The following is a 17,875-nucleotide window of genomic DNA, read 5'->3' as shown; positions in this document are numbered from 1 at the left end:
GACCTTGTCTAGAGACAGGTGCTTCTAGTCCCCCAAACATTTAGGGCCCAGCTGAGGTCTCAGATGAATGCCACCACTTGAGTGATTCCAGGTGACAGCACACAGTAAATAAGAATCATCCAGCTGAACCCAGCTCATCCCTAGAATTATGAGAAATAAAAGCCACGAACATAACGGGGGTGTTTGTTATACAGCAATAGCTAACTGAAGCATGGTTATAACATTCAAGGCACTTGAGTTACACTCTGTGGAAAACATAATAGACTAAATAAAAGGGACACTGATAACAAGGAACTCACAATTTACCTTAACTACTATATTTAGTCTCTAGCAGTTCTGGAGTCCAGAAATCTGAAATCACTATCAATGGTCCAACATCAAAGAGTCAGTGGGGCACCTCCAGAGGCTCTAGTGGAGATCACAATCCTTGCCTCTTCTGGCTTCAAGTGGCTGCTGGCATTCCCTGCTTGTACCACCATTAATCCAAACTCTGCCTCTGTGATTGTACTGCTTTCTCCTCTGTTGTCTCAAATCTCCCCCCATCTCCCTCTTATCAGTCATTGCATGAGTACCCAACCAAATCATCCAAGATAATCACTCCCCATGAAAGATCATTAATTTAATCACAGACCCCCTCTGCTTACAAGGTAACAGTTACAGGTTCTGGGGATTAGGACCTGAATGTCTTTGGGGGCCATTAACTGCATGGCACAACTGCAAAACACAAGAGTTAAGGTACTAAGGGCAAGAATGAACATAACTGGTTTATTCCGAGGCAGCTGTTTTCCAAATCTTTAAAGCAACAGATCACATTTTTTCATATATAATCCCAATATTCAAAATATACAACCAACACCAAACCAGAACTCCTGAGGTTAAAGCAGATTGAGGGCAGGGATCATCACTTTGGCCTCCACCTTATCCTCAGCAGGCACAGGCTCTGATACACCTGTGTGAGCTCCAGAGGCACAGTCTAGAGTGCGAAGGCTCCGAGAGAGAGCGTCCTCACTTCCTTCTGTTCCCATCTTTTCAAACCTCTGTAGCTAAAGACGCACACTCCACCTGTCACTGCCCACTCGTCCCTAAAATAGTGATTACATCTTTTTCGTAACATTCATAGTTATTGTTATTTCTTTTTTATTTTTATTTTATTTTTTTGTCTTTCTGCATTTTCTAGGGCCGTACCCGCGGCATATGGAAGTTCCCAGGCTAGGGGTCGAATCAGAGCTATAGCTACCAGCCTACCCCAGAGCCACGGCAACACGGGATCCGAGCCGAGTCTGCAACCAACACCACAGTTCATGGCAACGCCGGATCCTTAACCCACTGAGCGAGGCCAGGGATCGAACCCGCAACCTCATGGTTCCTAGTCGGGATTCGTTCCCGGAGCTATGACGGTAACTCCTACTGTTGTTTTATTAAAACATGCTCCATGTTTGTCTCTTCTCACGACGAAGTGAGCTTCTTGAGACTAAAAACTGTCTTATTTCTTCTCTAACCTCAGCATTTAGAATGGTGCTGGCACACAGGACACTCAGTAAATAGCTGCTGCTTTCTTACTGTTTTGTTAGCACGCCCTCCACAAATCTTGCCCCAGTAAAGGATGGGCTGCCTTCTTCACAACCATAGGAGGCCAATCCCCATCAGCCTGATTCTAAAAATATGTACAGGACTAAAAAGGTCTTACTTGGTACTTCTAAAGAGTATCGTATAGGCATTAAAACTCTAGTCAAGCAAATGCACTAAACATGCAAACAGTTCAAACAATGCTGAACCTGCCTCATCCCCATCCTGAATGCCAGCAAGAAATCACCTAGAAATTTCTCTTTGACTCATTAATAACTAATAGACTAATTTAGCAAAAAGTCCAGTATTTCAAAATAAAAGCTTTCTGGTTTCTATCCCTGTTATGCTTTCATTCAACTAATTTTTTCAAGATCTTACTCTAAACTTTATGAACATTTTCATTAAGGCTAACATTCAGTTGCCAATTCCTCTTGTTAAAGCAAGGGGAAGGTACCAACAGAGTCCCAGACTTCAAGGAACATATTATAATGAGAAGAACTCTCAGAGAAGGGCTGCTACTCGCCTCACTTAATTTTCCAGATGAGGAAACCAATGCCCAGAGGAATTAAGGAAATCTCCCAAGATCAAAATACAAGTTGGGGGAAAGTGCAGGACTAGAACCCAATTCTTTTGATACCCAATCTAGCCACTAGACCTTTCAGGGCTTCCATTACACAGGTAATCCAACCATCCTGTGCCAGGCATTTGCTTAACAAGCAGAGGACACTGGCCCAGACAGGCCGATTTTCAAAGGAGTTCATGTCCTCATGATTGGGTCAGATAGCATCTCTCCACTGCTGTCAATCAGCCTGATCAACTTAGATTAAGATTCCCGACCTGAGCTTCTACTGCCAGACACTGAGCCAGGCCCACCCACCGACTTTAAAGGGAGTAGACGAGCAGGCAAACTGCCAACTAAAAATCTATCCATCTGCTCTTACAAAGCATTTTCAGAGATCACTGGACCACAGATATTCTATTTGGTCTAATAAGTCTCAAGCCTCTCCTCTATTCAAATTAAGAGAATCTCACCACACACTACAATAGCTCTAACCGACTTCCTCACCACAACTCCCCCACCCCCAAAATTAAAAACTTAAAATACAAAGGAAAGAAAAAAACAAAAAAAACCCTCTAAATCTCATGCAAATTAAACCAGAAAAAAAGTGTGCATACTTGTTCTTATTCAGGGTCAAGGCTTCCTTTGCCCTAGTGAATGCCAAGGCTTATTTACAAGGGGAAAAAAAAAACAAAAACAAAAAACCAAGGAGTCGCCAGGCAAATGTTACACTCCCAATTAATACACAACGCTGTCCACAACTGGGTATGATATGCTGTCCGGTGTACATCTCCCCAAATACACAGGTAGGAGAAATGAAGTAAGACTCAGAAATCAGAGTGATTTCTTCTGCTGAAAAAGTATGGGAAAGAGTCTCCATTTAGTGAATGTCCACCTTAGACTGCAGGATTTAGTCTTCTCTCTGAACAACTGCCTGGAAGTACTCAAAAAAAAGGGGGAGGGGATAATTTTCAACAGATTGGCTGCATCTCCAGACGAAGAGGAAAAGCCAGTGTTTGGCAGAGTTGCGAAAAGAACATTTTGGACATCTTAGCCACTTATTTTTTGGAGAGCCAGAAGACTAATCTGGAATAAGTATAACTCATTATTGCTATTATTATTTAAAACCCTAACCTCTGGCTCCTGGGTTTGGCAGCTGGAAGACTGTTGGTTTCTGTAGCAATGCAAATGACATTTATTAAATTAGACATTCCAAGATCAGGGTTCCATGTTTGGTGTTCTCAAGAATACTGGTTTTTTGTTTTGTTCTTTTAAGTACTATGAAGTAAGTAGGCTGCCGCCTCTTCACAGACCCTGGAAAGCCATCTGCTTGGCCCTGAGAGCAGCCTGTACATTGAGATCACACAGAGGCAGACTTTCAACACGGCTGGGAGCCCCATTCCCTTCCATGCGTGTTTCCCTTAACAGCCAAACCCAACATCCTTCAAAGGCTAAGGCTGTGTTTGCTACTTCAACTGTATCTCCTACAGTACCTAGCAGAGGAGACAGACAGAATATGCACTGCCTACATTTTAAAACATAAGTTAAGGAGTAAATCACGTCTCTTTTCTTCCCCCTTTTTCAGTTATATTCTATTAATTACAATTAATTCTCATTAAAACACCCTATGCAATATATAAATAAGTAAATATCACACTGGCCCACTCTAGACCTTTTCTCTATCCATTTATTTATCTATTTATAAACATTAAAATTATCATGTACACAGTTGTTCTGGCGGAGAGACAAACACAGATGTGTGTTAAATACTGTTCAGCAACTTACTTTTTATTTTTATTTTTTTTTTTTGTCTTTTGTCTTTTTGTTGTTGTTGTTGCTATTTCTTGGGCCGCTCCCGCGGCATATGGAGGTTCCCAGGCTAGGGGTCCAGTCGGAGCTGTAGCCGCCAGCCTACGCCAGAGCCACAGCAACGCGGGATCCGAGCCGCGTCTGCAACCTACACCACAGCTCACGGCAACGCCGGATCGTTAACCCACTGAGCAAGGGCAGGAACCGAACCCTCGACCTCATGGTTCCTAGTCGGATTCGTTAACCACTGCGCCACGACGGGAACTCCAAGCAACTTACTTTTTAAAAAACATTTAGGTGCTTTACTCATTTATGTTCTCTAAGTAAAAAAGAGAGTTTTTCTTGCTTTAATTAAAAAATGTTTTGAATAAAAGTATATTCTTATTATTTTATCTCAGCATTTGATCAATAATCTAGTTGCATGCAAAAGAAAAGCAAAGAAATCATACAGCGTCAGAATTTTGAAGATATCGCTCTTCTATCTTCTCAGTCTGCTGTCATTTTGATCCTTAATTCTCCATATGTGAACTGTTTTGGCTGGTTTTGTTTTACTCTACAAAATTTTAGAAATTGCATGATGATGTGTCTTGGTGTGGCTCATTTTTCACTCATTGTACTAGAACTTGTGTCCTTTAGTTCTAGGAAATGTCCCTGTGCTATTTCTTTGACAATTTCCTGCCCTCACTTTGCTCTGCTCTCCCTTCTGAACTCTTGTAAGTTGGATATTGAGCCGCCTGAAATAATCTTCTAATTTTCATATTATTTTCCTCTCTCATGTTCCATCTCTCTTGATTTCTTTAGTTGTATCTCTGAAAAGGCTCTTTTACTTTGTCTTCTATCCCATGTACTGAAATTTTTATTTGGGCTATCATGTTTTCTTAATTTCCTAGAGCTCTTTCTTATTCTGACTGCTCTTTTAAAAATACCATCCTGTTCCTATTTCATGCAATCAATTTTATCCCATTTTTCTGAGAATGTGAATTTACCTCTTCCTCATTTTAAAATTTTCTTCTGGTCCCTGTATTATATCTACTTCAATTTAATCCCTTAAAAACATCCCGCTATTTTCTAATATTGATTATAAATTTTAGGTAAGTCTTGGAATGACTGTAGTACTTCTCTCCCTGCCACACACACACATTCCAATGCAAAGAATAGAAAACATCAGTTAAAAAACATGAAGTTCCATGATGTGTCAAACAAGGTTTAGAGAAGAGGCCAACAAGAAGGTGGCTCAATACTATTACAGAGTATTCTGAATAAGCAATACAGCAGAGAGGCATTTTATTCAAAGGATAGGTTCTGGTTTATATGGATCTGTAGAAGCTTTTTGCCATGGGAATCTAAAGAACAACAATTCTAAATGCAAAATGTCCTACATAAAAGATTTTCCCCTTCTTTCCAATTTGGCTATGACTCTAAAGAAACAGAGACACAACAGTCACTAAGAAGGCAGGACATCCTTCCAGCTAACCAACTTTTACATACTGTTCCTTATGGTCAAATGTTGACCACACTGTGGTAACTCTTTTTGACTTTATGACCTTATTACTAAAACCATCAATTTTACTCACCGTTATTTGAGCAGAGGAACTGCTTGAATGCCCAAAGACTATTCTACAGTGCTATTTAACCTTTCCCAACAGAGACTCATTGAAAGTGGGAGCTTGGTCAAATGTTTCACCTAACCTTGCAAAGATACTTCCCAGTAAATATTTGAAGTATATAAATACCTCCAAGTAAAGTCTTTAAAAATGTGTAAAACTCACAAATGTTAAGCAAAATACCTATCTTAATTATATAATCACATTTAAAGCAAAACAATGCTATGAGTTCAGACAAGAGCTAATAATATGACACATAAACTGAGGCAGTTCAAATACTATTTATCTGCCTACATTCAGCTTATTTTCAATAACAAAATATTTTTACATAATACACACAGTGTTTTATTTTAGAAAAGGCTTCTAAAAAAAAAAGAAAGAAAGAAAGAAAGACAAGCTTCTACTACATCACGGATTAAAATTTGAAACCATGTTCCATAGATTATTTATTCTGTGGTGGGATGGACATGAGGAAACACAATGTAGAGAAAGAGCAAAGGTTTAGAAGCAGCCAGATGAGAGGAGAATTATTTCTTGGCTGTGTAAGCTTGGGTGATTTGTTCAGCCTTGCTGAGTACCTTCCCACCTTGTTTTCTATAAAATGCGAATAACAGTGCCTACTCTGTGGAGTTACTGTGAGAAATGAGATAATACATGGACAAATCTAACACTGTACCTTCTCATCCAATTACTCACGCATTGTTCTTTGGCCTTGGCTCCTGCCACCTGGCCCTCCTTGTTCCCTACCCCACTTTAAAAGAGGAGATGAAAGGAAAGGGGGGGGGGGACTGGTACAAATTACCATTAACGTCAACACACCTTGAGATTCTAAGATCCAAGAGTATCAGAGAACATAAGTCACTTTCATGCTTGCTATACAAATAGCTTCTAAAAATACATGAAGTGAAAAAAAAAATAAAAGTACATGAAGTGCAGGCACTGAAAATATGGCTAAAATTTGGGTCTGGCACAAAAAAATTTTACCTAGTATTCTGAATATGTTAACACTTATATTTTGTAGCAAATATAAGAGTCAGAGGCCAGGAAGAAAGCTATAAAATGGGGTGGATGGATCCATATTGGTAGAAAAAAACATGGTTAGGGTGTCCAAACACAAATAATGAGTGTACCTGCATACATACACACACACATACACACACACACACACACACCCAGAGGATGTGTGTGAGACAATAAAAATGGTGATATATAATGCTGCTCTCCCATTCTCCTACTCACCCAATCTACGAAAACAGTATTTGTTTTTTAATGCGCTCATTCTAGTGGTAAAGATAGACACTGAACATACACACAAATAGATGCAGATGCTTCAACAAAGGTATATTTCATCCTTGGAAAAGAAAAACCATATTTCTCACAATTATTTGTGATTACAGTAACACTGGCTAGCTGTTGAGTCTGTACGGAAATAATTTACAGTCACTCTAGTAGTTTTCCAAATTTGTCAGAAAACAAGCAGCCCAGAGAATGACTGATACAAAGGCTGAATAAAAATAACTAATTGAAGGAACAGTCACTGATCATTTTCACATGTAAATTTTGGCATTCCGTCTTAGTTTTAATTAATTCCATTAAATTGGTGTTTCATAGGTCAGAGGATTTTATGACTACACACCAAAAATGTTGTTTATAAAGCCATTTAGAAGGAACTGCCCACAAATATTTTCTAATACATTTTTTCCTTTTGTCTAATTCAAATTGTGATTGCTTCATTTTTTCCTCCTTTAAGTCCAATTTTGTTCTTTGTATTTACTTCTACTTCTTTATTTGCCATTCAACAAGGGGCAGTCCATCATAAAACCTACTCCATGCTTTCTAAAATTTATGTAGTACCAAGTAACTTCAACCTGTAAGTACACTAAGAAAGAAAAAGGGGGACAAACCAACAAATCAGGTGGTAGGAGATAAATATCCTTACATACACACAAAGCCTCACTCTCTCCACAGAGATCCATAAATAGGGTGGCCAAGGCTTATTTATAGAAAGGACAAAGGGACAGGATAAAAATGAAAATACAGCCAAAGAAGCCTCTTCGTCTCCTCTGGCCTGATTTAAATAGGGTTACTCAAGTTCATGGATTGGTAATAGATGATGTTGCAAAATTAGGATGAATCAGAGTCATCACTAAAATATTGTTTTATTCTAAGAATGGACAATATCATATGTTTTGCCCTAAAACACATGACTCATAGGGAGCCCATGATTCCTTTTCCATTCTTCCCTGAAATTTGACAAAAAAAAAAAAAAAAATCAGAAAGGGTAAGTTAGGGGAGCCACATACCTAGAGTTTCACACCATTTTAATGGTGGTTTCAATCCTGCTATTACTCAGATATGCGACTCAGGTTAAGTCACTTAACTTCTGAGTCTCAGTCTCCTATCTATTAAACGGGGATAATTATACCTAACCTAACTCCCTTACCAGGTTACCACTAGGATCAAATGTGAAAGTACTTTGAAATCATCAATTTCTGCTGATTCGACCTCCTATTTCTCAATTCTATTCATTTCTTTCAACTTTCATTGTCACTATTCTAATTCAGACCACCAACATTTCTTCCCTAGGCTGGATCACCTTTATAAATAGCAGAACACCACAGTATACCGTTCACGAGGAAAATGAGAAAGCCAAGCTAAATGTATTCCATTTCACCATCTAACATTTATTTGACATTCTCCTGTGACTGCGGTCTGTATGTATTTGTGGGCATGTATATTAAAATGTCCTTTGTTTTACGAAATGATTCTGACAGGTGGTGCATTTAACATCCTTACTTAACAAAACGAAAAGGTTAGTAACTCCATTATGGTGATCCACAAAATTTAATTTTTTTTTTCTGGTTCATGAAGTCCAAATGTTTGGGTACCATTAGCCTATATTATCCTAACAAACAAAGCCATTCAAACAAACTCATCCCCTGGTCTTCAAACTTTTACTTCCAATCCAGCTTTACTGTGTTCTCTACACAGTGGTCAAACTGATCAAACTAAAACAAATCTAATCCCTTTATACCTGTGCTTGAAATAACTTCCTTGCTCCTGTGTCCTCAGGTTGGCTGACCTCATCTCAGGCCACGTGGCCCTTGCACTCTGCATAGCAATCATGTGTTGTGATGGCTCATATCACTCCTGACTTCTGAACAGGAACAGCCCCCTCCTATATCACCTCCTCTTTCTCAGGTAAATACTGCATATCCTTTTGCTCAGCCATTATCTTTTTTGCTCTAAGGTGTCTTCCTTGATTCCTCTAAGCCCAGATTCCATGTATCCACCATGTACCATTACAGCAGCAACTCTTACTTCCTTCACTGTAGAACTTCACTAATATGTTGATAAATATTTACTGGGCTTCTGCTATATGTCAGGCACTGCTCCAGGTGCTGGAGATGGAGCAGTGAATGAGATAAAGATCCACTCCCAAGGAGCTGACATTCTAGTAAGAGGAAGCAGGTTAGAAGTTAAAATTCAAAATAACAGAGAAGTGAAACACTTGGTGATGGTTCATCCCTGTATTCCACGGACCTGGAACAATGTCTGGCTCCAAGCTGGTGCTCAAAAAATATTTGTCGAATGAATAAACATTCATTTTAGGAGTGTCAAAAAGCACTACACAAGTGTGAAGCCTTGACAACTGTGGGCATTGGGTTCACATCGGCCTATTAAAATCTCTTCCTAGAGTCTGGCTTAAGCTTTCAGAAGCCTTAAAGCGGGCTGCGTCAGTCATATCAGGGCATTCGATATTCTAAGACTTGGTTTTACACTTGGCAGAAGTAGTACTTTTACCAGTAATTTTCAGATCAAATGAGTTAAGCACTGAAGGCTCGAACGTCCCAACTTGGCACAGTCTCCATCTTCCTCAAACTCAAAACACAAAATTAAAAGAAAGCCAGTTCCTTATATGGTTCAGACACCAGGATGTTGGCCTCCTACTCTACCAAAAAGGTTCACACTGGAAAAGTCAATAACTACCAGGAACAAGGGCCTTGTCAGATCACTGTCAAGGCATAATCCCACCTGAGCTGTCACCCACTGAAGTGAATTAAAGTCAAGAAAGTCAACATTTAATGAATATTCACTTGCCTTTGGTTCAAGAATGGTCTTAGAAATAAGCTTTCCTTTAATTAAGAACAAAAGTACCCCAGAAAGCTGAAATGAGATCTGAGGAACAGTCCACCTGAGTCAGCTAGTCAGCATAAGGAAGAGTTGGCAGTCCCTGGCTGACAATGCTCCAGAGTGTGACTGAAACACCATTCTGTTCATGTAAAGATGTGGAAAACACCGAGTGCCTGTCATGGTTCAGTGGAAACGAATCTGACTAGCATCCATGAGGATACAGGTTTGGTCCCTGGCCTTGCTCAGTGGGTTAAGGATCCAACATTGCCATGAGCCGTGGTGCAGGTCACAGACGTGGCTCAGATCCCTAGTTGCTGGGGCTGTGGCGTAGGCTGGCAGCTACAGCTCCGATTCGACCCCTAGCCTGGGAACCTCCATGTGCCGCAGGTACCACCTTAAAAAGACCAAAAAAAAAAAAAAAAAAAAAAAAAAAAAAAAAAAAGAGAGAGAGAGAGAGATTTGGAAAACAGATTTTTCTGGACAGATCTAGGCCTGACATCTCTACTACCAAGCTGACAAGCCAAAATATGAACCTGGTACAAAGGTACCCAGCAGTTCTAAAAAGAGCTTGCGGTGTTTATAGACTGCTAATTCTCAATCCTGGGCCTAGACATACACCAATCAATCAAGCAATGGACAGTCGTGTCCTGAGCAGTATGCTAAGTGCTCTGGAGGACACCGGCAGCGCACATTAAGGTTCAATTCTAAGCCTCAAGGACTTAACATCAAGCTTAAAACATATGACAGAAGTTAAAGCATGATTGAAGGACTGGCATGGTAAGAGCTAACAAAGTGGCACAAGCTTGCTCTGGAGGCCAAAGCAGAGGGATGCTCAGGGAAACCTAGCTCCATGGATGGAAGGCACCAGGAGGTGGACAGATTTGGAAATGTAGAGAAAGAGCAGTCTTAAATTAGTCTTGGTGGCTCCAGGGCTTGAAGGACAGCTAAGGGTCCCCTTTCCCAGAGGCGGGGGAGGTTGAAGGAGGAGGAAGTATGTGGAGGAGAAGGGGCTGGCAGGAAACCATGGAGAGAGAGACGAGCAAGGCCTGCCTGGGGACGAAGGAAGAAGCTGGACCAAAATGCTCCTGGAGGAGGGAGCAGGTTGGACGTCAGAAGGCCCTGAATGCAAGCTAATGAGTTTCAACCAGATTTCTCAAATCCTGGAAATCTACTTGAAGTTTTGGCCAGTGAGTAACATGACTGTGTTTAAGTCTGTCCTAAACATTTTTATATAAGTCTACACTGCCCACAAAAAAAAAAGAATTAAAAAGAGACTTTTTCTCAACTATGTTCCTAAAGTTTAAAAAAACCCTATCACTGTCACTAAATCTTAGATCACTCCGTAAATCACACATCCTTGAGTAAACACGGTAAACACTGAACGGTCCATTTTACACAGCACTGAAAAAATGACTTCTTAAAGGCAAACTCAGTCCTAACTACATTCACTCCCTGACTTCACCCTCCCCCTAAAACCTGACTAGGGTCTTTATTTTGCATTAAGTGTTACAGATTTCCTTATGGACCTGGAAGGAAGAGCTGTTAGTCATCAATCTGGATGGTGTGCATTAATAGGGTCTTTGTTCAGAACATTTAATTATAGGTTTGAGCCTTGGACGAATGCAAAATGAAAATATTGGAGGGGACTTTCCTTCTGCTAATCTGCCAGCCAAGCAGTACCATGGATTCCAAAACGGTCCCTCCGCACATCATTTGGAGAGGCGGTCTCTTCCCTGGGGTCTGGGACATGGCTTCCTTCTCTGGCCTGATCTTGAGCTGCCCTGGGCCACTCAGCTTCCAACAGAGTTCAGGCAATCAAAGGCCTGAGGATGCTCAGATGTAATTTGGGCGGTTTCATACCTTTTAGATGTTTGTGCCTCAACAAAGGCAACATGACCGTACTCGCTCACTCTCGCTGGCTCCAGGCGACCCCAGGACTGTCCCACCTTTGACCCCATGAGCTGTGTAGAAGGAGTCCAGAGTTTCAAGCCAAGCTTTAATCTATTTTCAAGTTTATAAAATGATTTTACTCTGGCAAGTAATTATCTGGGGAAGACTGCTGCATATGCTGAAAATGCAGTATTTGTGTGTGCATTTTACACATTAATTATTGTAGAGACGTTAGCATTTAAAACCTGTACGGTGACAGTGTGTTATCATGATGATCATTTTGAACTGTTTAGAAATATTGCATCACTATGTTGTGTAACAGGAACTAACACAGTGTCATAGGTCAGTTGTGCTTCAAAAACAAGCAAACAAACAAACTCATTGAAAAAGAGATCAGATTTGAGGTTCCCGAGATGGAGGTGGTTAGAATTAGAGGAAGATGGTTGAAAGGTACAAACATCTAGTTATGAGATAAATACTAGGGACACAATGTACAACATGATAAATATAATTAATACTGCTTTATGTTATAAATGAAAGCGGTTAAGAGAATAAATCTGAAAGCGTTCTCATCACAAGAAAAAAAATTTTTTCTGTTTCTTTAATTTTGTATCTACATGAGATGACGGAGTCACTAAACTTACTGTGGTAAACATTTCATGATGTATATAAATCAAATCATTAAGCTGTATACCTTAAACTTATACCGTGCTGTATGTCAGTTATAGCTCAATGAAACTGGAAGGAAAAAACAATTAAAAAAAACTACAAACAAGGAACCAAATAAATAGCTATCATACCTAAAGACACAGGATTTTGAGTTTCCTGAGCAACAAAGAAAGCAAGAAGAAAACTGGTTAATAAAATACCTGCTTTCTAAACCTTAGGGCATGTTCAGGCACTCTTCCACAGAAAGTTGAAGATTCATGCCAGTGTTGCAACAGGGAAAGCTGCTGACCAAAAGCTCCAGTAAAATCAGTATGAATGAAGGAGTTCCCGTCGTGGCGCAGTGGTTAACGAATCTGACTAGGAACCATGAGGTTGCGGGGTTCGGTCCCTGCCCTTGCTCAGTGGGTTAACGATCCAGCGTTGCCGTGAGCTGTGGTGTAGGTTGCAGACGCGGCTGGGATCCTGAGTTGCTGTGGCTCTGGCGTAGGCCGGTGGCTAGAGCTCCGATTCGACCCCTAGCCTGGGAACCTCCATATGCCACGGGAGTGGCCCAAGAAATAGCAAAAAGACCAAAAAAAAAAAAAAAAATGAATGAAAAGTATACAGCCTACACCACAGCTCACAGCAATCCCGGATCCTTAACCCACCGGGTGAGGCCAGGGACTGAACCTGCATCCTCATGGACACTAGTCGGGTTCGTTTCCTCTGAGCCACAATGGGAACTCCTAAGTTTTCCAATTTTAAAGTAAAATAGAAGTTAACAATCTCTCTAATATATTCAAACATTCAAATTCCTAGAGAAAAGCAGCATGAAATATAATGCACAGGAATTATTAGGGCATCATTTAATTGAAAGATGAACGAGACCAAATGATCAACAGATCATTTTGGAAACATGACCAAAGGACTTGGGTTTCTCTTAATTTCTGCCATTCTTTCCTGTACTGCACCCTTATGCTAGCAGAGGTGCCGTGCTTGGCACTATGGGGGATAAAGCTAAAGATGAATTTGATTTTCAGGTCCCTAGAAGTGAGATTCGAGGGATTTATTCTCTTAACCACTTTCATTTATAACATAAAGCAGTATTAATTATATTTATCATGTTGTACATTGTGTCCCTAGTATTTATCTCATAACTATATGTTTGTACCTTTCAACCATCTTCCAAATCAAAATCTTAAAAGTCACAACAACAAAAAGCCATCCCTTTCTGAAATCTGTCCTAAACATTAAAAGAGCATTTTCAGTTCAAAATGCAAAGGTAACTCTTCCCCCAGAGAGCCGCTTATTTGGATAGAGACATGTGGTAAACATTTCCTAGGGAAGGAGCAAATGAAAAAAAGGTCAAAGGTAAAAGTCAACTGAGAAGAGCTGCAACATCTCAGCAATTTACAAATTTAAAGGAGAGCAACAGTTTGAAGGGTGGGGATAAACACACCACCTCCATTCATTATAAACTGAGATTTAAGAGAGACTCTTTTCCTTCTCCGGGGTGAATACCACAACATCTGTTCTCCTGTCATAACAGCAACTAAGTTGATTTAAGAAAATACTCTCTCTCTCTTTTTTTAAAGCTGTTGGTGCATAATTACACCATTTCTCTTGAGCCTTGGTTTCCTTAAGACGTGTTTATTCTGCACATCTGCTCTCCCCATACCTGATTACACAAAGGTATCATAAATAGCAAACCAACAGGTATAAAGAGACCAGCCCTCAAAACAGATCAAAGCAAACAGCCCGTGGAGTCCTTTGGAAATCTTGGCTGGCAGCTCTTGTAAATAAAAGTGCTTCTAAAGCAGAAAGCATTCAACTACCGTATTTATATAGGGCGTGATTGACAGGTCAGTTATTAACTTCATAAAAACACAGGCAATGTTAACTAGCAAGAATGTTTGTTCTAGCTGTTCTATCTGAAGGAAAATGAAATCCAAGATAGAATGGTTTGCTCTCTGTTTCTTTTAAGTATTTATTTTAGAACCGTGCAGTATAAAAGAATGTTTTTTCAAGTCAGTGAACTTAAGCTATTTTGCTTACTGTTCTGGAATTTAAGTATGTTGTTATAGTTCTTTAGAAAACAAATGTTACATTTACTAAAGGCAAATTCCAATGGTGCACCAGGATCTTTTCAACCCCTCCAAAAATTTTTATTCTTTTGAATTACTACAATTAAAAAATATATATACTAAGGCTTCTCTCAGTAACAAAGTATGTCAAGTCAGAGTCACAGAGCAGAAAAGTTCCCCCCAGTGCTCTAGAAGAAGGTATGTGTTCCCTGAATTGCCTATGGTAGCAAGTTTAAATGTGCCCAAAGGAGATAAAAATAAGCTGGTCTGTATTTCATTAATATTAGTCTGATGGCTTTTTTTTATTATGAACACACTCTATTATGTCTGATCATTTACTTCACTATTACAATGAAGTATATTTTATTTTTTAAATTCTTTCAAAAAATAACACTGGTTGTATGCAGATCTTTCAGGAAATCCTCAAAATCCACTTTTGCGTGCAACAGTTTTCATCCTTGAGGCGTCATATGGTTAGTCCCCACCCCCACCCCAGGGGAAAGTAACACAAATGTCAGCCTATGTTTTTCCAACTTCAATTGAAGAGCAACTCTATAATAGTAGCTTTAAGCAACATAGCAAAGAAATCCAAAAACCGTGGATCTACCCAATCTATAATCATTCTTCTATAAAACCTTTTTTTTAAAGTAACAAGGAAGAAGTACAAAGAAAAATTGAGAGGGGTTAAAAAAAGCCAAATTTTTCTTTTTTGAATCAATCAGCCAATACTTTTTAGACTGAAATTATATAAAATCGGCATTTCCCAGCCAAATAAAGGCTTATGAAGTAGACTGTGTGTTTATGCGCATGTTTGTTTATACATGTTTAATATCCTCAGGCCTGAGAGTTTTTCCACGTAAACATAAGTTTTGTTAACTGCCTCTTGAATTAAATTTAAAAGGCTATTTGTTATCAACATGTTTCACTCTTAGCAAAGGCTGTCATTCTATGAGCAAAATATCAAACACTAGAGCAAACTGAAAATCCCCCCAAAATCCATCCTTGCTCATCAGGACATTTAATGTATCACAATCCTGTTTTCTCCAGCAACTCCTACAAGCAGCAATCTTTCTGAACACAGAATTCTTATGAAATAAATACTCAGCCTTAAAACATGGCCTGGGCTCCTGCACTATCTCCCCCCTCCCCCCTTCCCCACAGGACTAAATTTTCAAAGTAGAATATTTGTTTTGACAGACTTCTCCTTGCTTAATTCTCTGGCACAGGACTTCTTGTTGCACCCCTAGCCAGTAATGAACATTTTGCCAGAAATATGCAACTTTTGGCACAACAAGAATAGGGAATTAAAAAAAAAAAAACAAAAAAAACCCCAAAAAACCAAAAACCCCTGCCGGCAGAGACTTCCAGAATTGAAGATAAAAGCAGGCATACTGGATGAAGAGAATCCTTTCCCTTAACATATTATAATTTCCTCTTGTTTTCCCAGCTTCTCACTCTCATGAGGAAAACCTTCATTTGGTATTTTCGCATACCTTCTCTACACTACATAAAGCAATGGGAAATTATTCCCTAAATCTTGGTTTCTAATTAAAGAACTACTTATCCAAATGAAAAATGTAGGTTAGCTAATCCTACTCAGAGAGTAAATCTCCAAAACAATTTCTTAATAATAGTTTATCGGGAAAATTAAAATCCACTGAACTTGTTTAAGCCAGCGGAATTCTTCTCTTTCATGATTTCTCCAGTTACACGGAAGGACCTCACACTCAAAAACTTAACAATGCAGGATGGCTCCACCTTCCCCCTCTGGACTCAGAAGGGTTGGGCGGGGTATCACACAGCCCTCCCGGGAGAGTTTAGGGTGTGGGTGAAGTGCCTCTTGCTACAACTGCCCAGATTCTTGGGAGAAGGAGTAGCCGGCAAAGTAGGTTTCCTGCATGGGTGGAGTCAGGCACTTTCTAAAAAAACAAAACAAAATACTCATGGATCTTGAAAGGGGAGCACGGGAAGCAGACAAGCCTGGCCCAAAGAATATCAGATTGTGGAAATGCTTGATCTCTGCTGAGAGATCCACTTTCTCCACACGTCACTTAAACAGTGACGTCCCCAGGAGTCTATCCTCACCAATCTGGGTTCTCTATGCACTTTCCTGGCAGAAAATACCATGAGTGACTCCTTCATCCAGCCCAGAACTTAGGCATATGACTATGTTCCACTGGATGGCTCTTGGGCTTCTCAAAACAGATACAATAACTGATAACTGAACACAGAATTTTCTCCCATCCGTCACCCATCTGCTTCTCCTCCTAAATCTTCACCTCTGTAAGGAGCACCATCAGTTGCAGACACTGGCCCAAGCAAAGGTCTGCCATCATCTCACTCCTCTTCTTCGGTCTCATTTTTCATCAAATCTTGTTAAACTGACCATCTTTTTGTTTGTTTGTTTCTTTTTGTTTTTGTCTTTTGTCTTTTCAGGGCTGCACCTGCAGCATATGGAGGTTCCCAAGCTAGGGGTTGAATGGGAGCTATAACTGTCGGCCTTTGCCACAGCCACAGCAACGGCAGACTTGGGCCGTGTCTTCGACCTACACCACAGCTCATGGCAATGCCGGATCCTTAACCCACTGAGCGAGGCCAGGGATCAAACCCGAAACCTCATGGTTCCTAGTCGGATTCGTTTCCGTTGTGCCATGATGGGAACTCCTAAACTGACCATCTTAATATCTCTAATCAATACCCCTTCTCCATTCTCCTTGCCTACTGACTTGAACTCACTTCTCACCACCCAGTTTATCCAGTTTCCCTGTGTTCTTTAAAACATAGTTCTTCATAATATATTCCATAAAAAGGATTCCATAATTCAATATTTTAAACAAGTAATTATACTGTGACTGGAGAGTCACAGTGCCTATCAGTATATCAAAGTCTTGAAGAAATGCTGGATTGTGAGGTCCAGGGAAATAGCACAGGGAAACATAGCCAATCACTTGTGATAGAACATGATAGAAGACAGCATGAGAAAAAGAATGCATGTGTGTGTGTATATATATATATATACACATATACATATACATATAAGAATGACTGGGTCACTTTGCCATGCAGCAGAAATTGATAGAACACTGTAAAGCAACTATATTTTAATTAAAAAAGAAAGAAATCCTGGATTGAAGAAACATATGCACACCAACCTTTGACCACTGTCATCTGTCCTCCTGGCCACTTTCTTCTCTACTGTTTTTCTTTACTTGGCTAACTTCTACTTATCCTTCAAGCTCAGATCCTGATTCTTAGAGGAAACCTCTCCTGCAGCAGGTACTTATCCCTACTCTGCACTTCCAAACCTCCCCTTGCATGCGGTGTGTGGTTTGCTTGATTGTGAGACCCTTAAAGGCAAAGATTTTGACTTACTTATCTTTCAATGCCTAGCACTTTACCTGGCTTATTAACAAACCCTGCTGAGTAAATGAATGGCAATGACAGTGAAATGTATTATTTACTCTATGCCAGGCACTTTTCTAATTGCCTTGCATGTATTAATTCACTTAATCTACCCTAAAACCCTATGAGGCGAGTGCTAGTATTTCCCCCATTTGAGCCATGAGGCAACAAGGCAGAAA

The 17,875-nt window shown here is 39.9% G+C and overlaps 1 protein-coding gene and 1 long non-coding RNA gene across 11 annotated transcripts in view; both read right to left on the bottom strand.

Annotated features, from left to right (window-relative positions):
- Window positions 1-17,875, bottom strand: part of THADA (THADA armadillo repeat containing) — a 324,726-nt gene that overhangs the window by 192,370 nt on the left and 114,481 nt on the right. The gene's annotated exons all lie outside the window — the stretch shown is intronic.
- LOC146404846 (uncharacterized) lies at window positions 1,124-4,732 on the bottom strand. Its single transcript, XR_014842076.1, has 3 exons — window positions 4,644-4,732; window positions 4,214-4,487; window positions 1,124-3,909 (listed from the first exon to the last, which is right to left on the bottom strand). It is a non-coding gene; the product is annotated as an uncharacterized LOC146404846 (long non-coding RNA).

This window comes from Sus scrofa, chromosome 3 (assembly GCF_054392235.1).
Source record: "Sus scrofa isolate SSC_HxYL_T2T_F1_AM1 chromosome 3, Sscrofa_HxYL_maternal_Yorkshire_Landrace_v2.0, whole genome shotgun sequence".
Taxonomy (NCBI): Eukaryota; Metazoa; Chordata; class Mammalia; order Artiodactyla; family Suidae; genus Sus; species Sus scrofa.
The sequence above is the reverse complement of the archived record's forward strand: the minus strand, read 5'-3'. Positions and strand labels throughout refer to the sequence as shown.